This window comes from Dermochelys coriacea, chromosome 6 (genome assembly GCF_009764565.3).
Source record: "Dermochelys coriacea isolate rDerCor1 chromosome 6, rDerCor1.pri.v4, whole genome shotgun sequence".
NCBI lineage: Eukaryota > Metazoa > Chordata > Testudines > Dermochelyidae > Dermochelys > Dermochelys coriacea.
The window spans coordinates 48,085,425-48,112,398 of record NC_050073.1 but is presented as its reverse complement, the minus strand read 5'-3'; the positions used below and the strand labels follow the sequence as shown (position 1 = coordinate 48,112,398).

Below are 26,974 nucleotides of genomic sequence, written 5' to 3'. Positions count from 1 at the left end.
GTAGAAAGAATTCTGATTTTGGGGAAAATACTAAAGCTTATGGATGAAGAATGATAGAGATAAATGGGGAATTGTTGCTTCAGGCTCTCTGCAGACTCAGACAGGTTAATTCACATTTTCATGGTTGTCACTGCAACTATAAGGACTAAAAACTTTTTTTTTTTAAAGGGAAGCTCAGATTCTGAAGCACCAGGCTTCAGCAAAGGATGAATTCTGTGACCACAGCACTTACATGGGTTCCTAGTCATAGCACTTCATTACTACAAGCAATGGTCAGCTATGACAGTGACTTGGAATTGAAAAGGTCTCTGTCACGTTACCTATCTCCTAAGCATACCATCTAAAACCCACTAGTTTGAGGATGCACTATATAGACTTTCAGGAACATTTACTATTACAAAGATCCTGCTGCCTGTGATCAGTACTTCCTTTCTTCAGTGGTTTTTTTTCAGACTTATTTGTGCTGGACAGTAATCTATTGAAAGCAGCAGGGACCGGGAACAGCTATCATGATAGCAAGAGGCTGAAATGTTCCTATCCTGTTGCATCATTAGCATCCCCAAAGGTCAGTAACTGTAAAGGTTGGACAGGCTTTGTTAGGTGTATGAGATCTAGAGATCATGTGTGGAAGAAATGCCAATACATGGGCTTTAAGTGCAACCTGCACACATGCTGGAGAATTTAAGGATATGAATTGCCAACAAACATTAAGCACAAGGAAACACTAGATCTAGAAATTTTTAATCCCTCGAGATAAAATAACTCATTCCATATTATACATTTGTAATGCCTGAGTGATTATATGAAACACCATTTTCCTTCAAATGTTGCCTGTTTGGCCTTACTAGATTACAGAGAAGAGATTTCTTTCTCTATTTTCCCTACTTGTTTTTGTCATCTCTGATAAAACTGCATCTTGATCACTGCTTTTGTCTTCCAAACAAGTGAATCTCATTGACCTTCCTTATCTCCTGCAGATCCTTGCCAAGAAGATACGAATGGTTATAAAGGCACTTTGTTAGAGGAAGAAAAATTTCAAAGAGCTAGATCCATAGCTCATAAAATGTATAGCTCCACTGACTTCAATAATGTTGTGGTGATTTTCACCAGCTGAAGATCTGGTTGAAGGTGCAGAAGTTGACTGTCCTGTCCATTTATTCTCAAAAGTATCAGCAGCTTAAACCGTTCGACTAAAATAGCTGAGTGGGAATCAGAGAAACTGCAGGAGGAAAACAGTTAGAACTGAGTGAATAGAACAAAAAAAGCATTCCAAAATATATTTGTAAATAAAAATTATCAATTCACTTCACTAGTACCTGCAGTCCTTCAGTGGTGTCAAACAGGGATGTGTTTGGGCTTTGATGTATTCTTCACTCTCCTGCTTTGTCATATTTTCTCATTTAGCACCAAGAGTGAACATGTCTGTACAAGATCAGATGGAAAACTCAACATTGCACGTCTAAGAGCCAAAAGCAAAGTCAAACACCCACTGATAAAATAATTTCTTTTCACTGATGATGCAGTGCACATGACGCTGATGACGCAGTAGAGAGAGCTCCAGCAGCTTTGTAATAGTTTTGGGCTAGCTTGTGAGGAATTTGAACTGCCATGAGTCCAAGGAAGACAATGATTATGGCACAAACGTGAGAATGACCATACTAGGTCAAAAAGAAAAGGAGTACTTGTGGCACCTTAGAGACTAACAAATTTATTAGAGCATAAGCTTTCGTGAGCTACAGCTCACTTCATCGGATGCTCTAATAAATTTGTTAGTCTCTAAGGTGCCACAAGTACTCCTTTTCTTTTTGCGAATACAGACTAACACGGCTGCTACTCTGAAACCATACTAGGTCAGACCACACGTCCATGTAGCCCAATATCTTGTCTTCAGATAACAACTGGTGCCAGATGCTGTAGAAGGAATGAACAGAAAAGGGCAGTGTATCAAGTAATCTGTTCCCTGTTGTCCAGTCTCAGCTTCTGGCAGTCAGAGGTTTAGGGATACCCAGAGCATTGATTGGTGTCCCTGACCATGATGGCTAATAGCCACTGATGAACCTATCCTCCATAAATTTATCTAATTATTTTTTGATCTAGGTAACCTGTTTCAGAGTTGCTAACTATTGTGATTTTATCATGAATGTCACAATATTAAGTGTTTTTCTTAAAAGCCTCAGTTCCTGAAATGAACTGATTACATGAAAAGTCAGCTTTCACTTTTTTAAAAAAGTGCATTTTCAGCCCTGATTGCAGAGAAAATAATGACCCTTTAAAGCTCAAAACCATAATGCAAATAAAAAGAACTTTTAAAAAAAAAAAAAAATTCATGATTTTAAGTGCTTGGCAGCACAAGCTTAGGTCAAACAGTAAGGAAACAGAAAGAATACCAAGTAGATGAGTAATCACAGAGTGAATAGCAAATACTCACAGTGACCACTATGAAATTTAACTTAAGGAGAGAGCTAAATTCATTAAACAAACTGTTAACTGGAAATAGTTCACCCAGCTCTAGAAAAGACGTGGTGGTTCACCAACTATATCTTCATCCCTCCTTGGCCTATACGTTCTTTGTTCAGTCTAATTTAAACACCCTTGATATGGCAAGGGTGCCAAACTTTGAGAACCAGATTTTGATCTCACTTGCACCAATATAAATCCAGAGTAATTTCAGTGAAGAAAATTAAGTTACGCCAGAGTAAAACTCGTGGGAATAAGGTCAAATTCTGAACATCTGTCTGATCTGCCCTTACGTGTCATTTTGCTCTATGGCAAAATCAAGCACCGTGTTATAGTATGATAAGTGGAAATAGAGAAAGAGGATCATGTTTCAGGTGGACCTAGACTATGAGGTACTGGGGTTTAGGAACACAGGCTTGTGGCTGGCTGTGAAATGACAAATGGCAGATTCTCAGCCTGTAACATTGACCTCTCAGCATGGTTAATAAAGCTCTGCTTCTTACAAATCTAGCTTACTGCTGCATCACATAGTGCTAATGAAAGTGTTAAAGCAATTGTGTCCTCAGACTAGAAAGAAGTTTTGGCCCTGGATTTTATCTTCCTAATATCACTAGGTGAAAGTAGAGAGTGGTGTGGGAAGTAACTGAGATGATTTTGTGATTCAAGGATTACTATGTGATACCACTAGTTTAGAGGTATTGTGCCTTTTATGCTAACCGCTGACTTTACCTAGCAATTAGTTTTAAAATCTATCATTTAATTATTAGCTCAAAAGACATTGCAAATGAACAACATCGTTACTCTATTTTCTACTTTAATCAGATTAGTCCTGACTTTCTGGGCATTTTGTATTTGGGTGCATGGATTCCTATCCCACTTTTTATGTTATAAAATTAATTTTCTTTTGCAATATCAGTTTGTTAGTGATGCACAAGCTGTTATGCAACAAACATTGCTTTCTGTTGTCCTAAATAAATATTGCTACTTAAAGTAGTCATGTTAAGTTTTGAGATAATTGGATATATATCACCTGCAAACGTTCCCTCCAAATACGAAATCAATTAAGTGCAGTAAAATTAAATAGCTAACATTGTGTGCATGTAAAGTCAATAAATAAAGGTGCCATTCCTGCTGTGTTCAAGTTTGCTCATCTTTTTGATAATTAACATGGCAATTAAAGCAAACTAAGATGCAGTACCATGCTTGCAATGATTGTCTATTGAGAACATTAAACACTAGATTTTCAAAAGAGCAACATCCAGCAGCTCCCATTCAGGTCTCTTAATCACATCTCTGGGGCAGGGCGTGTTATTTACAATATGGCTGTAGTGCACCTAGCACAATGGGGCACAGACTTGTTTGGCCTGCAGGCACTACAGCAATATTAATCTAACAATAAATGAAGAGGCCAGGTTTTCAGAAGTATGCAGCAGCACCCAGCAGCTCCCATTATTCTTCTCAACCATGCTGTTTTTCAGTTTGACTCTGGGCTTGGAAATCAGCAGCTGAGTGGTGAATCATATATACAGAGCACATGACAGAGATCAACAGGGTTTTCACTACCACAAAGACAAGGGGGGGGGGGGGGACGACTCATCGGACCTTCCTTGCCTACATATGCAAAACCCTTTAAAGAAAGATTCTGCTAGGAAAAGCAGCATTGCCAGGATGGCATTGCAGAGTTCCTTCCATGTTTATTGTGCCTCAGTTATTTGTATATCAAATCTGATGTTTACAGGTAAAAAGAAGACTGGTCACTGCCACTGCCCCAAACTTAATTCTGAATCTGAAAATCAAGGTCTAAGTTCTTTCTATCTTAGCTTACACTTCTGTTGATGGTGCACAAACCAGAATAGACTCCAGCTAATGTCTTTGCTAACAAGTGTAAAAGAGAGAAAAATTGATTTTAGGCCTGATTCAGCAAAGTATTTAAGCATGTGCATTAATTTAAGTACATAAATTGTCCCAATGGCTGCAATGAAACTGCTCACACACTTAAAATTAGGAATATGGGAGTCCTATCCTGCAAAATGCTGAGCAACCACTGACGTCAGTGGGAGCCTGCTGCTTGGTGCGTCTCAGGATCAGGCCCACTTTTAATAAGTACCTTGCTGAACTGGGGTTATAACCAGTAAAATAAACAGCTATGACTCTAAATGCATTGAAAGCAGATCTCTTTAATAAGTTGCAATTTTTATACTCACTTTTCAGAGTAGAACTATAATTTTAAAACAGCTGGTTCCCAGTTGGTATCTGCTTGGCCAGTGTCCAAAGGGTTAATATCTATGCAGAGAAAACTGGCTGTAACCATTTGTAAAATACCATTTTCCCTTGAGGATTTCTCTTCAGTGCCATCTGAAGTTTTAGGCTCTGAAGAGCTACAGATACATAATGTTTTCTATAAACAAGTTCAGCTAATTCATTTGAAATAACTGATGGCAATGGTTTAATGGAGGTAACAGCATGAAAACATATCACAGTTTGCATCATACTGTATTTGTATTATCTATCTTACTAGTTTTAGAACAAAAGGTCATGGTAGTGTTTAACATATTGTATCTTAGTAAAAAAAAGCATATGTTATTCTTAATTAGTTGTTGTGGTTGCTGCTGTTAATAACATATCCTCCCACTTGCTTGCATAATAAGTTTTAAAAATTCATAATGCAACTTGGTAATGTGTTTTAAATAAAATCTGGCTCCACAGTAGCTTTGTATATCAACGTTTTTTATAGCCAACAGGAAGAGTATGAGCACTAGAGATGAGGCAGCTTCAAAGAACACCTGCGCTTCCAATGGCTATTCCTTTTGGACCTCAGAAAGTCTCTTCCAGCTCACTGATACCTCCAGAAAATTAGACAAGCATATGAACCAAGATTAAAGTTTATAGATGTAAAGTGCATGTATCCTACATGACAGATAATCAAAACTATTCATCGTCTATTCTGCACACGTTCAATGCAGGCCACATGTGTGCTTTTTCGTAAGTATGTTTGTATTCACATTATTATCCTTGAACAGGAGGCATAAATCCTATGTGAGTTAAAGCACATGATTTTTATTAGCCTTAGAATGGACCAAGGTACAGAACCCAAGGAAGATAACATGGCAGTTCTTTAAGATATGGAGAAGGCTGCAAGCTTCTGCAGCCATGTCCTAATCCTCTGTTACAAAAGACACCATAAAAACAGATTGTTAGCAATTCCTCTGGGAAAGGGCCAAAGCTGAGCTGTTAGAGGAGTATGGAAAATCCTGTTACATAGGTTTCACGGGGCTGCAGGCTTCAATTCTTAATATATCCCAAGTTCTAGTTTCATTTCCATAGCCAGATGTTTCAGTGTCTTTACTGATTTAAAATTTCTACCGTTTTTAAGAAGCATGGGGGGGGGGGTCTGGTTTTGCATGATCATAACCAAACAAAATAATTCTTGTAGGATTTGCAGGGCATACTGAACTGCAGTGGTTCTGCAAGAGCCATGAGACTAGACCCGAAAGCAATGACAGATCAGCAGTAGGAAGCTCAGATGTTTCCAATAATTTCTCATTAAAAAAAGTAGTTAATGTCCTCATTAGACTATAGCCTCTTCCAGCTGTAAAACAAATAAGACACTAGTAATCCCTCAGATTCTACTAGGGTTGCATGTGTACAGAAGAGAATGGGGAGAGTTTTTAAAAACTCTTTTTACCGTATATTCCCTTTAATCAGATATGTTGGTCTTCTTTAAACATCCTCCATTGTGTCTATTTTTTTCTGATATCAGAAAGGCTGGAACTGAATAAGCATGGCCAGATTCCCTGGCCCATTCAGCTCCCAAGTGGCACAAAGGGACAAGAATCTGCAGTCATCGCCTCTGCTAGGGTAGAAAAGTTCCCAATGGGCATAAAGCCACAGACCTACCCCACCAGCTATGAAGCTCCAGCATATAGAACAGGGAAGTGTTCTGCAGGCATTCTGCACTCTGGTTATCCCCAGCTGACAGAAAGTTTCTTCAGGGCTGTTGTCAGCAGAACAGCCCCTAGGCTCCCTTGTGGCCCTCTCTCTGTTGGATGCAGCAAGGAATTTAAGGCAATATTCTAAATGTGATCACACTATATTAGCCATATGGAAAGCAGCTGTGACCCTCCCCCCGCATGTGTGCATTTTTGCTCAGGAACTAACTTTGTTTGCTGTAATCACATTGATTTTTTCCCCATATTCTATACATAGCTACAAAAGCAAATGGAAGCTTGGGTATAACTTTTTTAAAAATCTGGTTATTGTGGCTTATTGATAAAAATGATAAGTAGTCACGCTAAGGCTTAAAACTGATGTGTCTCTAAAAGTATCCTCATTGATTTAATAATTTCCTAATCAGCTGCAATAAAACTTGGAGGAGAGTGATCTAAGCTTTCCTAATGCTTATTTGAGCTAAATAACTATTCGCCAGCTGATCCCATGAGACTGGAAGGCAGCTGTCATGTAGCGATGCCTTGGGCTGGACCACATTGAAGCAGGAATTTTAATGATTCTGTCAATATCAGTAAAGCTGGTTCCATTCTATGTGAGACATGCAAAGTAGGGGCTGATCTTGAGGCTTGCTAATTGTACTCATTGAAGTCAGTGGGACTTGAGGGCATTCAACCAGAAGTTTTCGCCATCTTGCTTCTAAGGGATAGATGACCAAATTTGGACAAAATAAGAGCCAACTTTAATCTTCACCCATGAGAGAAACTTTTATGTGATTCATACTAGTATGGCTAACTTATTTTCCTGTTATGTATCATTTGTGTGTGAAACCTGTACCTCTGTATTCCAGCCACTACTGGAAAGCGATCATTTATACAATTCATCAAATTATTGGTTTCAGAGTAGCAGCCGTGTTAGTCTGTATTCACAAAAAGAAAAAGGAGTACTTGTGGCACCTTAGAGACTAACAAATTTATTTGAGCATAAGCTTTCGTGAGCTACAGCTCACTTCATCGGATGCATTCAGTGGAAAATACAGTGGGGAGACGATTTATATACATAGAAAACATGAAACAATGGGTTTTATCATACACACTGTAAGGAGAGTGATCACTTAAGATGAGCCATTACCAGCGGGGGGAGGGGGGAAGAGGAAGAAAACCTTTTGTAGTGATAATCAAGGTGAGCCATTTTCAGCAGTTGACAAGAACGTCTGAGGAACAGCGGGGGGGGTGGGAGGGAAATAACATGGGGAAATAGTTTTACTTTGTGTAATGACTGATCCATTCCCAGTCTCTATTCAAGCCTAAGTTAATTGTGTCCAGTTTGCAAATTAATTCCAATTCAGCAGTCTCTCATTGGAGTCTGTTTTTGAAGGTTTTTTTGTTGAAGAATAGCCACTCTTAGGTCTGTAATCGAGTGTCCTGAGAGATTGAAGTGTTCTCCGACTGGTTTTTGAAAGTTATAATTCTTGACGTCTGATTTGTCCATTTATTCTTTTACGTAGAGACTGTCCAGTTTGACCAATGTACATGGCAGAAGGGCATTGCTGTCACATGATGGCATATATCACATTGGTAAATGCGCAGGTGAATGAGCCTCTGATAGTGTGGCTGATGTGATTAGGCCCTATGATGGTGTCCCTTGAATAGACATGTGGACAGAGTTGGCAACGGGCTTTGTTGCAAGGATAGGTTCCTGGGTTAGTGGTTCTGTTGTGTGGTGTATGGTTGCTGGTGAGTATTTGCTTCAGGTTGGCGGGCTGTCAGTAAGCAAGGACTGGCCTGTCTCCCAAGGTCTGTGAGTGTGATGGATCGTCCTTCAGGATAGGTTGTTGATCCTTGATGATGCGTTGGAGGGGTTTTAGTTGGGGGCTGAAGGTGATGGCTAGTGGCGTTCTGTTGTTTTCTTTGTTGGGCCTGTCCTGTAGTAGGTGACTTCTGGGTACTCTTCTGGCTCTGTCAATCTGTTTGATTAAGAGTACCCAGAAGTCACCTACTACAGGACAGGCCCAACAAAGAAAACAACAGAACGCCACTAGCCATCACCTTCAGCCCCCAACTAAAACCCCTCCAACGCATCATCAAGGATCTACAACCTATCCTGAAGGACGAGCCATCGCTCTCTCAGATCTTGGGAGACAGACCAGTCCTTGCTTACAGACAGCCCCCCAATCTGAAGCAAATACTCACCAGCAACCACACACCACACAACAGAACCACTAACCCAGGAACCTATCCTTGCAACAAAGCCCGTTGCCAACTCTGTCCACATATCTATTCAGGGGATACCATCATAGGGCCTAATCACATCAGCCACACTATCAGAGGCTCCTTCACCTGCGCATCTACCAATGTGATATATGCCATCATGTGCCAGCAATGCCCCTCTGCCATGTACATTGGCCAAACTGGACAGTCTCTACGTAAAAGAATGAATGGACACAAATCAGACGTCAAGAATTATAACATTCAAAAACCAGTTGGAGAACACTTCAATCTCTCTGGTCACTCGATCACAGACCTAAGAGTGGCTATACTTCAACAAAAAAGCTTCAAAAACAGACTCCAATGAGAGACTGCTGAATTGGAATTAATTTGCAAACTGGATACAATTAACTTAGGCTTGAATAGAGACTGGGAGTGGATGGGTCATTACACAAAGTAAAACTATTTCCCCATTAGTCTTAAAAGTACCACAAGTACTCCTTTTCTTTTTTCATCAAATTATTATTTATATTATACAAACACCCGGGAGTCCCATTTGAGATCAAGACCATATTGTGCTAAGTGCTGTACAAATACACTATGCAATTTTCCCTGCCCCAAAAAGCTGACAATCTAAATAGACAGAAGAAACATTTGAGCATAAGCTTTCGTGAGCTACAGCATACATGCATCCGATGAAGTGAGCTGTAGCTCACAAAACCTTATACTGAAATAAATTTGTTAATCCCTAAGGAGCCACAAGTACTCCTTTTCTTTTTGCAGATAGAGACTAACACGGCTGCTACTCTGAAAGAAGAAACATTATTATTCCCATTTTACAGATGGAAAATTAAGGCACAGAGAGATAAAGTGACATGTTGTAAGTTACTCAAAAATCTGTGGTAGACCCAGAAACTGAACCCAGGTTTCTTTAGTCCCAAACCTGTGCTTAGCCACAACACCATTCTTCATTAGTTAGATGACTCAGAAGAAAAAAAAATGAGGCAGTTAGCAATGTCTTTTCCTAAAGGAATAATAAATACCACAAATGCAGCTGGTAAAAAGTGACCAAATGCACTCCTGTATTCACACCCTACAAACTATTGTAATAATCTTTGTACAAAATACGCCTTGTGAGGTATCATAACTCCCTGGTCAATAACATCACAGTGAAATATATGTAGCAACATTATGTGTGAAGTTATGAAAGATGTTAAAGGCACATGTTCAAACTCATGTAGTCCCAATTAGGTAGAACTGGTCAAGCAGGTTTGTCTGAAAGAAAGGGATGTGTGTTTACTGCAATTTGCATGTAAGCTGTAAACAGAGTCTCAGACAAAGAAAGGGGGAAGAAAAAAGACAAAGCAAATCTGCATTTCAGCATTCACAGATGAAAACAAACAGCATGAAGCCTCCTTCCTCCATGTCAAACTCCATGTCTCCTTGCTCTCAGCTGGAAATAACTTTAACTAGGGGTCATGTTCAGGAAAATGCTTTTCAAAGGGTGACTGAACTGTTAAAGTCAGAGGCAAAAAACATCCCAAGTTATTTCTCCCTGTCCATCTCTTTCTTTTCACATAAGAAGACAAAAGAAAAAGCTGTTAGACCTTGGGAACAGATCTGACCTGAAACTTGGCTAGCAATGCTACTGAAAACCTGCGGTAAGAATTTCTCTCTGAACCAAGTCTAGTTTGTTAAGTTTAATACTAGGAAGCATTTTACCTTTATTTCTCTCGTAAACATTTCTCACTTGAATGCCTTATACTCACCTAAAACCTATCTCTTTGTAGTTAAATAAACTTGTTTTATTCTTTAACCCAGTGTGGTGAACTGTGTGGGTAACTCCACTTACGGTGACAAATTATTGTATCTTGACCCCTTAGAGCTGCAATGGACCTAATATATCTGGACTGTCCAAGAGAGGGCTGGACAGTGCAGAACACACATTATGGAGGGGAAATCCAGGACTGGGAATGTGTTGGGGTCATGCTGCATGCAGGGGTACTGTAACAATTTGTATCGTGTGGGTGCTGAGAGCCACTGAACCAACTGTAAACCCTGTTTATAACGGAAACCATTTGAAGCCAGGGGATCAGGCACCTAGTTCCAGCATCTATGCCGACTAGAAGCCAGAGTGTGGCTGGCATGTTTCTGAACACGCTTCTCCAACAACAAGGCAGCTCTCGTTGTCGTGTCCTTGTGCTGCAGGGCTGGGGCGAGCTTATCACACAGTCCCATGAATATCGCTTTCCTCATCCAAAAGTTCTGCAGCCACTGCTCATCATCCCAGACGGGCATGACGATGTGATCCCACCACTCAGTGCTTGTTTCCCGAGCCCAAAGAGCGGCGTTCCATTGCGGTAGGCACCCCCGTGAATGCCACAAGCAATCTTGTGTCATAGCTACTACGTGTGGCAAGATCAATGTCATACTCCTCTTGCCTTTGTAGTTTAAGGAATAACTCCACTGCCACTCGTGATGTGTTAGTGAGAGCGAGCAGCACATTGGTCAACGGTGTGGGATCCATTCCTGCACACAGAAGAGGCAGGTGCACAGTACACAAACCATTTAAAGATGGCGCCAAATGCAGACGGAAGCACAGGGATTGCTGGATGCGAAGCAATGCATCACAGGGCATTGGGACAGAACCCAGGATGTCCCATGACCCCCCTCTGCCTTCCCACAACTCTTAGCAGCAGAAGAGGAAGAGATGCTCTGTGGGATGGCTGCCCAGAGTGCACCGCTCCAAATACCGCTGCAAGTGCCACAAGTGTGAATACGCTATTGCACAGACAGCTGACAATGTGAACACACAACAGCAGTTTCCCTTCAGTGCTCTCTAAGCAGCGCTTTAATTGCCAGTAATGTAACTCTGCCAGTGTAGACATACCCTTATTTATTATTTGAGATCATTAGACAGAAGATGTTAGAAAAGAGGGAAGATTGTTTCTTCATGCCAATTTAGGATGAGAAACCCGGTCCAGATAAAATAACAATCTTCATGAGCCTTCACCCAAAACATTTGAGGCTTGAAAAAGAACAACTCTTTTTTTTACCCATTTATTTTTTTTTTCAATTCTTCCAGCCATTACTACAGAGTCCCAGCTAAAAGTGGAGGTGGCAAAACCAGCCCAAACAAAATAAATACTAGAAATCTGATAAGCGAGATTGTTCTCACAAGATTTCCAACTCAGTGTCACAGATACAAACCCTTTACTCAAGTGTGATGGTGTTTTTAACTCAAGTTTTCTGGCCCACCAGGCTAAAACATGAGTTAACACAACTTGTCAGTTGCTAACAAATCACTCTAAGTATCCCAAAAGTATTTCACAGTGCGGCTGCTCTCAATCGAACTAGTGACCCGTTGCAGGGAGTGAGAGTTCTTCCAGTCCCAGGGCCGCAGCAGGGGCCAGGTGCCGGGGCTTCCCCTGCTACTCCACACTTTTGCAGGGCACCAGGGACAGGGCGCTGCGGTTTCTCCCACTCTGCACGCCCGGCACTTCTGCCAGAGAGTGGGTTGGGTATAGGGGCTTCCCCTGCCACCCCATGACTTCTGCAAGGGATGGGGAAAGGCACTGGTGACTTCCTTTACTGGGGATGGGATTGAGAGCAACTGGGAGGGCTTTCCCAACCCAGGGGCTTCTGCCAGGAAGTCTTCCCCATCCTGTGGCTTCTGCCGGGGTCGGGTGGCCGCTGTGGGTACTTCCCCTGTCCCGTGGCTTCTTCTGTCGGGGGCCATTGTGGAGCTTTCCCCATCCTGCAGCTTCTGCTGGGGATGGGGTTGGGGGGTTGCTGTGGGGAGGGGGTCTTCCTCCATCCCAAGGCTTCTCCTGGGAATGGGGTAGGATGGGGAGCCTGAGGTGGGAGCCTGATGGGGAGCCGTGGCTTCTTCTGGGGATGAGGTCAGGGGACATGGGGTCTTCCCCCGCCCCACCCGCCAGGTGGCAGAAGTGGGGGACCCTCTAGTTGGCAGGAACTTCTGTGCCTGGGCCCCATGGGCCCAGGGGCTAATCCGCCACTAGTGTCAAGATGCCTTAAGCTAATTTTCAAAGGCACTACAAATTTAAGGGGATAATTCTACCTGATTTAAACCTCAGGCAATTATGTCAATGGAATTACTAAGGCTATGGCTACACTAGAGAGCTTACAATGTCGCAACTAAGTTGTCGCTCTAAACCAACAAGAAAAAGCTCTCACATCAGCTTAATTGCTCCATTCCCCCCGAGTGGTCATAGCTGTCAGCAGGAGAAGCTCTCCTGCCAACTTACTACTGTCCACACTGGCACTTTAGTCAGTATAAGTTATGTCACTCAGGGGGTGGCTAATTCAACTTAATTGGTTGTGTAGCCATAGCCTTAGGGTGTAAATCAGAGCTTGATTTGTCCCAAGGCATCTTGACATGACCTTAATCATTCAGACTCAGGACTGAGATGCAAATATCATCTGAGCTAACTAAGCAGAAGGAGGACTAATTCCCAAGGTTGAATTCATTTAGAAAGCAGTATAAGAATTCATCTTTGATGAAAACCATAATAATGAATCTTATTCTATTGTTCTAATGTTTTGAATCTTTATACAGAGACCCCACGCTGTGGAGTTCTATATATTTGTAAAGAATTTTAATTGTTTTTAGCTAATCTTTATCTTAAAAGAGAGCCCCTGCCCCTATTCTGCTGAGAGTATTATATTTGATGAATGCTTTTGTGACTGCAAAGTGGAAAGTGTGCTTTTCTTTGTCATTTTGTTATTGTAATCTGTTGCATTGTTAGAATCTAATACTTGAGAACAGAATGTTGTAACTCTTTATATTTAAAGGGACATCACTGGGTTGTTGGTTTTTTTTTCTTTTTAAAGTTCATTTAGAGCTGGTGAAAGGTGTTAGAATGACAACTTCAGAGACTAGCACTGCAAGTTTCACCCATCCTGCCTCAACCTTCACTTGTAAGAACCACCTGAAGAGCTCAGAGGAGAATGCAGAGCCAGATACACAGCTGGTGTAAACTGGCAAGCTCCACTGTCTTTTGTCTCCATTCCCATTGAAATAAAGGGGCCGCTGTCAAATATGGATCAGGCAAGATTGTTTGCAAGTCCCTTTCTTGGGTTCACAAAACAACGTGGAGTCTCTCATGCAATTTACATCCATGTTGTCATCCGAATTTTGTTCAAGTATGATTCTATTGGGGGAAAAAAAAGAAAAATCATGTCTTTCTAATTAAAGGGAACCATGTGCTAAAGATAAAGAACTTCTTAAAAACTATGTTGGTCAAAATGTGTGTGGGAGAGAGATGCACTTGAGTTTAAGTACAACTTTTGAACCCACAATATTCAAATGGATTCAAAATGAGGCAAATGAATTCAGACAGTCCTAATTTCTAGACTGTTATGTCTCCACCTTAGCCAAGCAAAACGTAAGTATCTCTTTTAATCTTTCCTAATAACCCCATAACCCCCTAACATTTTTTGTTCTCCTGTCTGAATACCCTCTCATTTGTCTAGCTGTCTGACTTGGAGATGCCCAGAAATAAATGCAACATTCCAGGTAAAGTTGCACATGAGCTGTAGACAGAATTCTTACATCCCTGCTCCATGACATGGTGCCTCTAATGATGCAGATTAGAAGTGCTCATATTACTCTAATTAGCTATTAAACAGTCTGCTTCCATTCTTTTTCTAGTTTTCTTGCTGTGTTCCTACTGTTTCTTCTACTCTCAGATTTCACAGAAAATGCTCTGTAATTCACTTATACTTAAAATGCTATATACAGACTATCTGTTTAAACAGATAAACATCATGCACCCAAATCCTATCCATTGTGGCTCAACAAAACTCTTTAATTACAAATATAACCTTAAACATTTATTTAAGCTTACATTTCAACTAAACCCAAGCATAACTTTCTGAGGCATCATTTAATGTCATCCAGGGGTACATAATTAGAAACAAGCTTCCTAAAACCATATGGTAATTCTTTAACTGATTCTGCTCCCAGTTAAGTTAATGGTTAGGTTTACCATTGTTTTCAGTGGGAATAGGATCAGGCCTTTAGGTAGAAGACTGTGCATGTACTTTGACACATTTCTCCCTCTGAGCAAACATGCAGAGACTTTAATATCACCCCCTCAGAAAACTATAGCTATAGTATATTGTAAATCTCAGAGGAAGCATCCCACGGGTTCTATTTCCACAACCCTCTTTAACAAAAGCTGGCAGTGAACGTTAACTTTTTCTAACGGCTTAATTAAGGGGAAAGATTAGCAGAGACTGTGGAATATGGTCATTTTCTCTGTCTTTTAGAGAGAGCAATAAAAGCTAGTGAAATCATGTATTTACTTAGTGTGTATAGGTGTTTAGAATCACATTGCACACAGCCCCGGTGTTTGCAAAGTGGAGTGGTTGTAATAAAAGACTTTCCACGGAAAGTCATTCGGTGATAAGCATAACCAAATTCTCCAAGAATCTTTCCTTTCCTCAGAGATAACTGTTTGCCACAACCACTCAAATCAAGGAATCATACTCTAAACCAGCAAAGTGCTTGGGCACCTAGTTATCTTGAAAGATATGCTTAGTGCCACAGTCTTCAATGGGATTACTCATGCATAAAATTAAGCAAGTGCTTAAGTGCTTTGCTGGATCAGGGCGTTAAAGGGAGTTGTGCACCAATGCTCATTGTTTAATCCTCTCATATTCAGTAATATTATTTCAGTGCTCAGCATATCAAGTTTCTTTCATCTCCCTGTAGGTAGCAGGTATGATGCCACTGTGTTCTTTCTGTATAGCAGGGTACTTGGATGGGGATCATTTCTCATTTTCTTACAGGTTTCAGAGTAGCAGCCGTGTTAGTCTGTATTTGCAAAAAGAAAAGGAGTACTTGTGGCACCTTAGAGACTAACAAATTTATTTGAGCATAAGCTTTTGTGAGCTACAGCTCACTTCATCGGATGCACCAAATGCATCCGATGAAGTGAGCTGTAGCTCACAAAAGCTTATGCTAAATAAATTTGTCATTTTCTTACAGTTTTATTAAGAGTAAAAATTTTTGAAAGTGGCTAAGTCTCATTGATTTTCTGTGAGATTTAGGCTCTTTAGTATCTAACTCATTTTTAAAAATGGGACTTAGGCTCCTACATTATTTAGGTACTTCACATTTTGTTTTTCTGTTTTCCTGAAAGAAACCATGGGACTTAACTGCGATCATGGGAAAAGATATGCTGCATATTGAAGTTTAGTGTATTTGGAAAATAGGTAAGCCTAGACCAGGAAATCTGATTTCTTGCTAATTGGTCTATGGGCCAAATCTTTCAGTCTTTACTTAGGCATGTCATTGGAAGCTATGTCTCAGTAAGGAATGAGGATGTGGTATTGGCTAGTGAATGTGTATATGTTATATAATAAGCAACACCATTCCACCTCTTTCAAAACCAGTATGCAGAGTGACACTACACTGTTTTTTTTGCCAAAAGCACAGGAATAATCGCCTTATGCTACACTCATTTATAATCCCTGATTCAAGGTTTCTACAGAGGAACTAATTCTTTAACCTGAGAAAGAAAATAAGTAAATAAAGCTGATATTTAATGAATGTTTGGCAGGTGGCTGGAAAAGATGGTATATCAAAAAATAGCTATTTATTGATTTTCAGTTAAAGAAACAAAACAAGGTGCTTTCTCATTCTAGCACATTCATAGGACCTATTGCTGTCCAAAATACAAAATGTTTTAACAAAATAAATCATAAATCTTGCACATACCTAGCTTTCCAGCTTCCATAAAAAATACTTAATCTGATTCTTTCTACATAAACTATTGTTAAAGAAAGAAAGGAAAGGACTCCTCAAACCTTGGTAGTTTTTTCTTGCAAATAAATCCCGCACTTCAAAAGTAAAAGGCTGTGTCAGATTCCCTGGCATTTATAGTGCCTTTAATACATCATGTAAGTTTTTCAGTGTTTTCTCTAACTCTCACTCTCCCAATCAGGATGTCTGTGATGATGACTGTGTAATCTTCTGTTTTGAAGCTGGACACCCACAATCAAGGCATTTACTGAACAACCAAGTCTTTGCAGAAATTAGCTAGAATTGCAAGGCAATGTAAGTGGCGAGCACTGATCCCTCTAAGCTGGGTGCGTGTGTGTGCGCACACAGATCCTAAACCCCATGCACACGGTGAAACACCACATGCACAAAAATTTCCACAGAAGAAATTTTTTGCGCACACAACCTGTCAAAAATTAGAGCGAACAGTGATGCCAAGTATGATGGGAGGAGTGAGCATTTCCTTAGGAGATCTCACAGCTAGGCAAGGCAGTATCCTTTTAAATGTCCCTTGTCAATGAATCTGTCTGTGATGCTGACAAACCAGGTGCCAGCTCTTGCCAAGTATTTAGGCCTCAGCCAAGCATTGGCAAATTCATTGCAGAAAACCAGTCCAGCTCCTCTGTGTGTTGTATGGGTAAGATGGGTATTAGACTTACAACAATGTTTTTAGCTTTTAGAATTTGAAATGCTTCTAAGTTCTGCATGTATTAATTTCACTTATAATATCTTTATCACATGCTATAAGGTAATATTTAAGTTTTTGCTATATGATGGTAAAAAATGTTTGCCCTGAAACTGTCAGTCTGTCAGAAGGGATCGTCTCCTGTTCACTGAGAACGATATCAAAACTAAATGGGCCATTGTGGGACATCACAATACAAATAATTTGTTAACTGCCCCTTATACTCATGAAGAGGCTATGTGCAAAAAGGCTCAACCCATCAGCTTGAATTCTGGAAGAAGGAAATAAGATAGTGAACAAGAAAATTTTTCATCTCTTTTGCTGTTTGGACTCTCACAGGGCTGGAGCTATGAAACAGAAGTAGAGAACCCTAGGGTCAACCTGGGTTAGCCCTAAAAGACATTCAGTGTTGACAGATTGCTGCAATTCTATCTCCTTTTGGAATCATAGACTGTTACTCATTTGTGTATAAATGTTTGCCTTCTTTAACCTGTAAATAACTCTATCATTTCTTTTCTTAGTTAATAAATCTTAGTTGATTTACTCTAGGATTGGCTACAAGTGCTGTCTTTGGCATGAGATCTAATACACAATTGATCTGGGGTAACAAATTGATCTGGTCTCTTGGGACTGGAAGCAACCTGAATCTTTTGATCTTTGGTGTATAGTAGCTAACTATCACTAAGTCCATCTTGCCTGGGTAGCAAGATAGACTCGAGTGCTCAAGGGGAATGTCGGTGACTCCTTGGTAAGACTGTTCTAGTGCTTCAAGAGTTCACACTTGTTATTGGGTTGCTGAAATCTAATTATAGAACATACAACCAGTTTGGGATATCTGCCCTGAGACTGGCTGTCACAGTCATGAACCATTCCAGACAGCATGACAGTGTCCATTCATTATACTGAGCCTTTCATGATCTGGCATACATCAGACCCTCCTGAAACCCACTGGAGAAGCTTTAGGCTCCTGTCATAAATATAAAGGGAAGGCTAACCACCTTTAAATCCCTCCTGGCCAGAGGAAAAAACCTTTTCACCTGCAAAGGGTTAAGAAGCTAAAGATAACCTCGCTGGCACCTGACCAAAATGACCAATGAGGAGACAAGATACTTTCAAAGCGGGGGGGAGGGGGACAAAGGGTTCTCTCTGTCTGTGTGTCTTTTGCTGGGACCAAAGTAGGAATGCAGGTCAGAACTCCTGTTAAAAATCAGTGAGCAATCTAGTTAGATATGCGTTAGATTCTGTTTTGTTTAAATGGTTGATAAAATAAGTTGTGCTGAACGGAATATATATTCCTGTTTTTGTGTCTTTTTGTAACTTAAGGTTTTGCCTAGAGGGATTCTCTATGTTTTGAGTTGGATTACCCTGTAAGCTATTTACCATCCTGATTTTACAGAGGTGATTCTTTTACTTTTTCTTAAATTAAAATTCTTCTTTTAAGAATCTGATTGCTTTTTCATTGTTCTTAAGATCCAAGGGTTTGGGTCTGTGTTCACCTATGCAAATTGGTGAGGATTTTTAATCAAGCCTTCCCCAGGAAAGGGGTTGTAGGGCTTGGGGAGATTTTGGGAGGGAAAGATGTTTCCAAGCAGGCTCTTTCCCAGTTATAGTTTGTTAGATGCTTGGTGGTGGCAGCAATAAAGTCCAGGGACAAAAGGTAAAATAGTTTTTACCAGCTTAGGTTAAAACTTCCCCAAGGTACAAATAAGCTCAGAGGGGGTTTTCATGCAGGTCCCTGCATCTGTACCCTAGAGTTCATAGTGGGGAAGGAACCTTGACAGCTCCTGTTAGTGAGCTGATCACAGCCAAAAAGTTACAAAGTCAAATAATGAGTGTAATGAATTATAAAATTAAATTATAAAACTAAAATTATAGTTCTGTGTTCCTATTCATGCATTGTGTGATATCACTGCACCAAGTTCAGTACTTGCTTGGGTCTAACAATACTTACCCAAGTACACCAGAATCTCTCTTGTCCACAAACCCTTCAATTTGAATTAATAATCAGCACATGTAACACAACAGTTCCACTAGCTCCTACATTCATTCTCCTGAGCTCAGGTTCAGAAGCATATATCAAAGATTAAGAACTGCTGCTACACTACACTGCTCAAGTACTGGGTTTTTTTCATTAATTTTCAAAGAAAGTGCCTAGTACAATTCCCTGTCAGCCACAGAAACACAGTTTTGTTTTAAATACAACAACATTAGTTTTCCAGTGTTTAACTAAAAATAGACACCACTTTCTCCCTCCCAGAAACAAATCCCTAAGCCCAATGTCCCCTATCACCAAACTTCTGGGGTCAAAGTTAATTATGGCTCCATATTCGGCTTGCTTTGTGTCATCCCTTAAGAAGTTTTGCACTCCCTTCTCTTGTCTTGTATGGAGAGGATTCATAGCCATAGGTCCACCCACTCCCTGCCCCTATTTTGGTGGCTTTTACCACAGGAGGTGATAGCAGGAAGCTACACTTTTGCTCAGCAGAGCTCTTTATGTCCCCTGCTTTGCACATCCATGCAAGAGTTAGCCACAGCCTGGCTCTGTAAATCAAATTAGCTTAGTTTTCTTTTGCTTACAAGAGAAGCAAATTCTAGAGTTAAGGACACTCTGCTGATTATAATCTGCCTCCAGGCACACAGCTCTGAGGACTGTCTGTTCAAGCATAACATCTTGTCACAATAGCCTTTGTGCTGCACAGAAAGAGAGGTGTCCACTGATCAGGAAGTCGGACATCCCAATTCTGTCACCTGCACCTACAATGAATTGTGGGTAGAAAACTGGAGGTTTGATTAAGATTTACAAAATCAGGTCCATAATTTTTCAGTGGCAGCATTTTTATTGATATGCATTAGATAGCATTTCTGGGCTTTGCAGAAGAAGTGGTTGTGACCAAAAGCACCCCTGTATTCACACCTTAGGAGTATTGTAATAATCTTTGTACAGAACATGCCTTGTAAGGTAGTATTTGAAAACTAATAACTCACTGGTCAATAATATCATGGCAAAATATACATAATGACGTTATGTGTAAAGTTATAAATTCCTCCTGGATGATGTTATTTTATCAAAACCAGACAGTTCAGGCAAAAGTTGTTAATTGGACTATCCTAAACACAGGAATGTGTGTTTACCTCAGTTTGCATATAAGTAATAAGACCATCAAGAGCAGTAGGAGGAAATGGCAGGAAACAGACTAATTTCCATTACAGCAAACACAAGTTGGGGGGAAAGGAAGAGCATGGAGCCTACTTCACCACCAGACTCCATGTTACCTTCCTCACTGCTAGAATAAACTTTACTTTGGAGAGATAATCTTCAGCAGAATCCATTTCAAAGGTTCATTGGAGTATAAAAGAAAGGGGCAAAAAAACCCAAAATATCTCTTTCACCAAAGAAGACGAAGGCAGCAGCAACTTTTGGCCTCTGGCAAATATCCTGACCAAGGAGAGAGTCATTCTCCATCTTGCTGGAAGACTGTGCATGAGAAAGGCCATCTTGAATGAAGCCTTGAACTAAAACTTGCTAGATGAGGTTTCAGACTTTTATATTTTGTTTTACTATTAATCTAAACTAACAGCGCTGTATTTGTACTAAAGTGAATGTCAGCTCCACTTAATGTGGCAAACTGGTGTGTTTTGTCTCCTGAAAAGGAGCAAATGAACCATAGTATTTCTCTGAAATACGGTTGAGACCTGCATGTTGGTAGGCTGTTTGGGAACAGCACATGTTGAGATCTACAACAGTAAAGCATTGTAAGGCACCCATGTTACAGGGCAGATAGTGAAACAACCCCTCACTGGTCTGGATTGCACCACAGAATTTGACAGGGGTATTTCATCTACTCCATTTGAATTCTCTAATTAACCATTTTCATAACCATTTTTTCCATTCTCACTTTCTCTTGGCAATTTGAACAATTAATGTGACATTATGAAGCAATGTTGTGTGTGTCTACATTCTGATCAAAGTCATAAACCAAATCAATTATCCCAAATTGTTCTGAGCAAAAACTTAATTTTGTCACCAACTTGTCAAGTACATCAATCAGATACGACTTTTTGGAACCTGAAACCCTTTCCTAGTTAGCTATCTTGCCATTACCCCTACTTTATGCACTGAAGAATAGTTATGTGTACGAGTGGTTAATATGATCCTGTCAGTGTAGAGATATTATCTTATTTCAGTCCATTATTCAAATTTAATGCACACATTCCTTGGTTTTGAGTGCATCATGTGTGTAAAGGACACGTGGTAATTTTACTAAACAAAGGTTTATGCAAGGTGCTGCTGTTTATTTTTTTAATGCAGAAGCCTCATAGTGCAGAGCAATTTTCAAAGGAAGATGACTACCAGGGACACTACTGTCCATCTTCACATGAAATTTAAATAAAATTGAAATGTGTCTCTCAAGCAGTGCACCTATATATCTACAAACCATGTTATTCTTCCGACTATGCTAATTATCTGAGTGTCCACATACTGAAAAGCAACAATCTACTGACACTCTTGTGGGAGTGGATGTCTTACAGAATTAGGAAAAGGATAACACAGCCTTTCATTTCTAGGTCCTCTTGACATTCAATCTGGGGCAAACTAACAGTGGCTGAAAACTATCTCCATCTGAGGGTTATTAAGCTCTGGCCTCCCCTCTATACCGATGAAGTGAGCTGTAGCTCACGAAAGCTTATGCTCAAATAAATTTGTTAGTCTCTAAGGTGCCACAAGTACTCCTTTTCTTTTTGCAAATACAGACTAACATGGCTGCTACTCTGAAACCTGTTATTATGCAAGGCACTGAATTTAGCCGTATGGAGTGGAAATCTATCAACTTCATGAAGGAATGCATCCGATGAAGTGAGCCACCATCATTAAATTATTAACTGAACACACACAACTGCCTTCCTCAGAACCAAGCAATTACATTTGCTTCAGATACATTTTGATCACATCTCTTATTTTGGTGTGATATAAGAGATGTCGCTTCAATTTCTGATAAGAAACTAAGCACCCCATGTTTGAAGTAGCTCTCTGTGCCCACCTGCTGTCCTAGCTTTTGCTTTTTCATGTTTGCTTCTGACTGTTTCTCTCTCTCTCTCTCTCTCTCTCTCTCTCTCTCCCCCTCCCTATTTTAGTTCACAGATCCTCAAATGGGACATTGCTTGTTAAATTCACCAGTTTCATAAGTTATCTGTCCTCTTAACTGATTTTGGTCAATTCAGCTTCATGAATACCCACTCTCATGTATACAGCACCTAGGAGCCTGGAGACTCTTAAAACTTATGGGTAAAATTCTGGTTAATGCAGACAGGTACATTGGGCTAGGGGGAAGATCATGCTGCAAACCTCCCTCTATCCCACTTGTGCGCCTTCACAGGAACCCTGCCTTTGTCCTACCTAGACTATCTCGGTTTAGCCACTACAGCTCCCCCTCCACTGTATTCCCAGGTTCCCTACCAATAAAAGCCAGTTTGGCTCTGTAGATGCAAGAATGCTTATCTTGCCCACTTCCTATGGTGTGAAGGGCAGCAACCAAACAGACAACAAACTGTGCAACAGAACAGGGACAGCATCTCAACCTCCTGCTTGTTATATGAAAAGTGTTGTGGGATCTTTAAGACCCATATGTGAAAGTGTATCCCTTTTGTCCATATGAAAAAATTGCAAGTGCATCCTTATGCACATTCAAATAGAGATTTGGCCTCAGCAGTATCTAAATTCCCTGGAACCACCAGTCTGACTCCCAGCAGGCTCAACTTCTCCCTTCTGCAATGGATGAGCTGAGACCCATACAGTCACTTTCAAAAGAGCCCTTACAAACTGAGATGCTTTCAGAGTCTGAAATCCGTGGAGTTATAACAGGGCTGGATTTAGCCCATGGTCTTCTGAGCACAACATGTGTGTGCAGTGACATTACTAAATCAAACCGAACCTAACCAATCTGCTTATAGGGACTGCCAGAAATCCGAACAAGAATTGTAAGAAATAATGTTTCTGGTAACCTGTATAGTTCTCCTAACAAACCATTTCCAGAGTGGTGTCTTTCTATAGATCCCTGAATTTGAATAAATGGTGCCACAGCCTATTTTTACCTTTGATACATACAACCACACTGGCATTTGTGGAGAGATTTGGAAGGCTGCTGTCAAATCAGTGAATTAATAAGAAGAGCCGCTCTGTCCTACACAGGCATCATTTATGGATGGTCTCACTGACAGCCATCTGTCAGGTTTTGATATTGATACCAGAAAATGAGCCTTGGAATTGCATAATAGTTGTAGCTCTTTAGAAGTGATCCATTGCATGTACGGTATGCAAGGGAGCGGAGGAAAAGCTAGCGTGAAGTGCTCAGCCTGGGAGAGCTCTACAGCTGGACTGGCAAGCACAAAGCAGCTAAAATAATATCAGCGAGTAGCTTGAAAACATGGGAAACAGGGGAGTTATATTCACTGCAGAGAGATTTGTAAAGGGGAAGAATAAGGTTGTATTTTTATGAGCCAGATTCCCTACCCATGGCAAAATAGATCTGTAAGAGGACGAGATGATCTTTTAAGGGGACTGGGACTCAGCTGCACCTGTACCATACTTAGCTCAGCTCCTTGGGTGGAGCTAATGAGTGATAAAGAGTCAGGTGACTAAGAGCAGGTCAGCAAGGGAAGAAATATGAGCAGTCTGTAGCTCAGTAAGGGAGCATAGTCCTGGCAGATCAAAGGATGAGTGCAGGGAGATGAGCCTAGGAAGTGAGCACTCTATGGGGGGGCTGGGAGCATAGGAAGAAGTCCTAGGAAGGAGCAGGGGAGATGGAGGCGTTGGGGAAATACAGTTCAGTTGTTTAGGGTTCCTGGCTGGGAACTATAGCAGAGGATGGGGGTAGGTTTCCCCCAACCTGTCTGTGTCCCCTTGAGTTGCTCCACCTGTGTTTGTCAGCTGGGTTGGGGAGAGATCCTGCAGTAAGGCTGCTGAAACTGTGGGGAAATACAGATGATCTGTATTGAGAGCAGCAGCAGCAGCCTGAGATATGCTCCTCCTTTGGAGGTACCAGGTGATCTCCAGCAGAAAAGAAGCCCCTGCCCAAGGAATTCTGCCTGCTTCATCAGAGGCAGCTGTTGTGCACTGTGCTGGGATTAAGAACAGCACCCCTTCTAGCCAGCCAGTGGAGCTGGCTCACCAAACAGCCTGTTGCTCTGATACCCAGCTGTTGGCCAGTTTGCATTTGTCCACTGGGTACTGCAAGTAAAAATTATGGGCTAAATTCTGCTTTCAGTGTAAATCCAGAGTAACTCCACTGAAATCAATAGTATTACTCCTGCCCCACACTGGTGTAAATGAAAGGAGAATTTGATCCCTCCCTCTCTAACTAAGGAAAATAAGAGGAATGTAAAGGATCTGCCAGTGTGACAAGCAGCTTTAGTCTGAAATGGGCTGGTTTTCTGCCCCATCAAGCAAGAGACTGGTAGTGTAGTTATAGTGCTGCAGGGTTGCTCAACGGTGACCCCTTCAGATTAAGCTGCAGTGCTGTTAGATAACAAAATCCCCTACAGTTTTCCTCAGTCAGAAGAATGGTGGTTGTGATTTAGGGCCTTTAAGATGGCAGGGTGAAAAAACCTCATAGAAGTCTCTTCAGGGGTGAACTAGTGATGTAGGGAAAATACAGCTCCTTACAACCAGCATTTCTTAAAAGTACAATACAGTGTACACAACAAAAATGACCTGAAGATTTATATGCGAGACACTCAGTTGGATATCGGTCCAGCTATGCTCATTCATACCAGCTGAGGATCTGGCCCTCATTAATATTTGCCACCTTCTAAGTCTTCATTAAAAAACAGACCAGACTTGAACCATAAACATGAATTAAAAGCCATAGAACACCACCAGCCAGTTTTGGTAATCTCAAATCTTAGACTTTTGAAAACCTCACAGACTTAAATAGTTCTATTATTACATATTCCATATTATATTTAACTGGCCGAACCCTTATTTCATTTTTGTTTTCCCAGACTGACACAATGGTGTGCAGTTAAATGTATATAAATGTTAAGCCCAGTGTATTTTTTTATGTAAAGGGAAAAATTAAATTGATGCTACACAATGGAAACAATTATTATGACAAAACTTCAGCACTGATACAGTATCTTTGTTGTTAAAGATGAGGGGGGGGGAATTGAGGAAAATACTCCTTGTGTTCATTAAATTATCATAGTGGGTACTTAATTTTATTTTTAATTTCCCTTCTGGTAGCTGCTGAGTTTTTACATTAGGAGCAGACATAATCAGAGTCTGTTAAAGAGACTTGGAATAAAACAATTGCTGACATAGCAGCAGAAAACATCAGTAAATCATATTATTTCTTCAAAATATACTAATAACAGGTGTAACTCTAAGTAAAATCAAATACTATACCTAGCAATTGCTCTGTAGATAGATCATGAGGAACCTTGGATGCCTTTTTGTAGACAATATATGTATGCAAGATAAACCATCCACAGATGAGATCTCGCACTCAGGATCATCTCCATAAACAAAAGTATTGGGATTCTGTTCTGATTTATACTAATGTACCTCCATTTACCCCAGTGGATTTACAGCTGTGCCTAAATGAGATTAGAACCAAGCCCTTAAATTCTACCACTAAGACGATAGGAGAAACTCTGGTCGTTGTCACTAGTATAAAGGTGTTTATCCTTTCAGGAGCCAACAACCAGAGAGTGACATAGTCACAAACACTTCAGCAGATGGACCCTCCATGTGAGGACAATGGTGCTCAACATGCACGCTCTGTCATTTTATATTACAGTACAACCTTCTTCTAGTATTGATATTGTACACAGGATTAGTCAATACCAGGGAATTTCCATTCAGATGATGGCTATGTATGGCTCACATGTGAATTCATTTTGTGCTCATCATTGATTAAAACAAAGGCTAACTTTAACTATCCACCATCAAGTATATGTGTGGGCAGCAGGCTCAGAAACACAGACAGAGAACAAACTAAAAAATAGCATTAATGCAACATTACGGTTGAAATCAAGCTTTCAAAAGTCAAGAAAGCTCATAAATTAGACTGGAAGTTCGACCATAACTCTATCCTCTTCTTTAAAATATGGTCTCTTTATATTGTTAATTCAATATGACCCACAATAGGGTTTCTTATACCAGCTTTCTTTAAGCACTGAAATAAATAAAAGTGATAGACTACAGCACAGTGTATACAGTCTTCAGACTTGACTTGAAGTCCCAAAGAGAACTACAAAATAAACTGAGATTTGAAGAAAACTATATGTAGACCACAACCATACATCCCCTGTACTTGGCTCTTGTGTGCACAATCCAGTTTGGAAGAATGAAGATAGTCTCCTTCTGTACCACCTTGCATACTTTGCATAAGCACGAGAGAAAATCAATCCCTGCTCTTTCCATGTGTCCCTGGATGTGCACACCAGTCAAGAAAGAGTGAAGAAAAGATGAGAGCTATGACCCTGACTCTTGCTCCCCACTGGCCCACAGACAATGCTGTATACCTGAACATACACCATGTACATAAGAGAGCTCAGGGAGTAACCATGCCTGCCTGAATCACAACTCACCCTGACCTCCTCAAGGGCAAGTCCAGTGCAGAGCTGTGCCTTAGAAACTCCAATCAATGTCCAGCACATGTTGCCTGCAATAGAGGCCAAGGAGCTTTCTCCTCTTCTCCATATATCTCTGAGAGCCAATCAACAAAAGATAGGTAAACCCCACCTCCACCTTCCAAGCCATTAAATCACTCTGTAGGATATTTCATTAAATTGGATTTGCATCTAAGTGCCATTGTCCCATATTGAGCTGTGAAACACCTGATCATTTTGGGTAAGGGGATGTCAGGGTTC

The 26,974-nt window shown here is 40.6% G+C and overlaps 1 long non-coding RNA gene across 2 annotated transcripts; it reads right to left on the bottom strand.

Moving 5' to 3' along the window:
- Positions 1-731: 731 nt before the first annotated feature.
- On the bottom strand, positions 732-26,768 carry LOC119857866. Of its 2 annotated transcripts, none has more exons than XR_005293726.2 (4): positions 26,693-26,768; positions 4,662-4,740; positions 1,317-1,422; positions 732-1,219 (listed from the first exon to the last, which is right to left on the bottom strand). It is a non-coding gene; the product is annotated as an uncharacterized LOC119857866 (long non-coding RNA). The 2 variants fall into 2 exon arrangements; XR_005293727.2 differs by lacking the exon at positions 26,693-26,768 and adding an exon at positions 25,506-25,617.
- Positions 26,769-26,974: the final 206 nt, after the last annotated feature.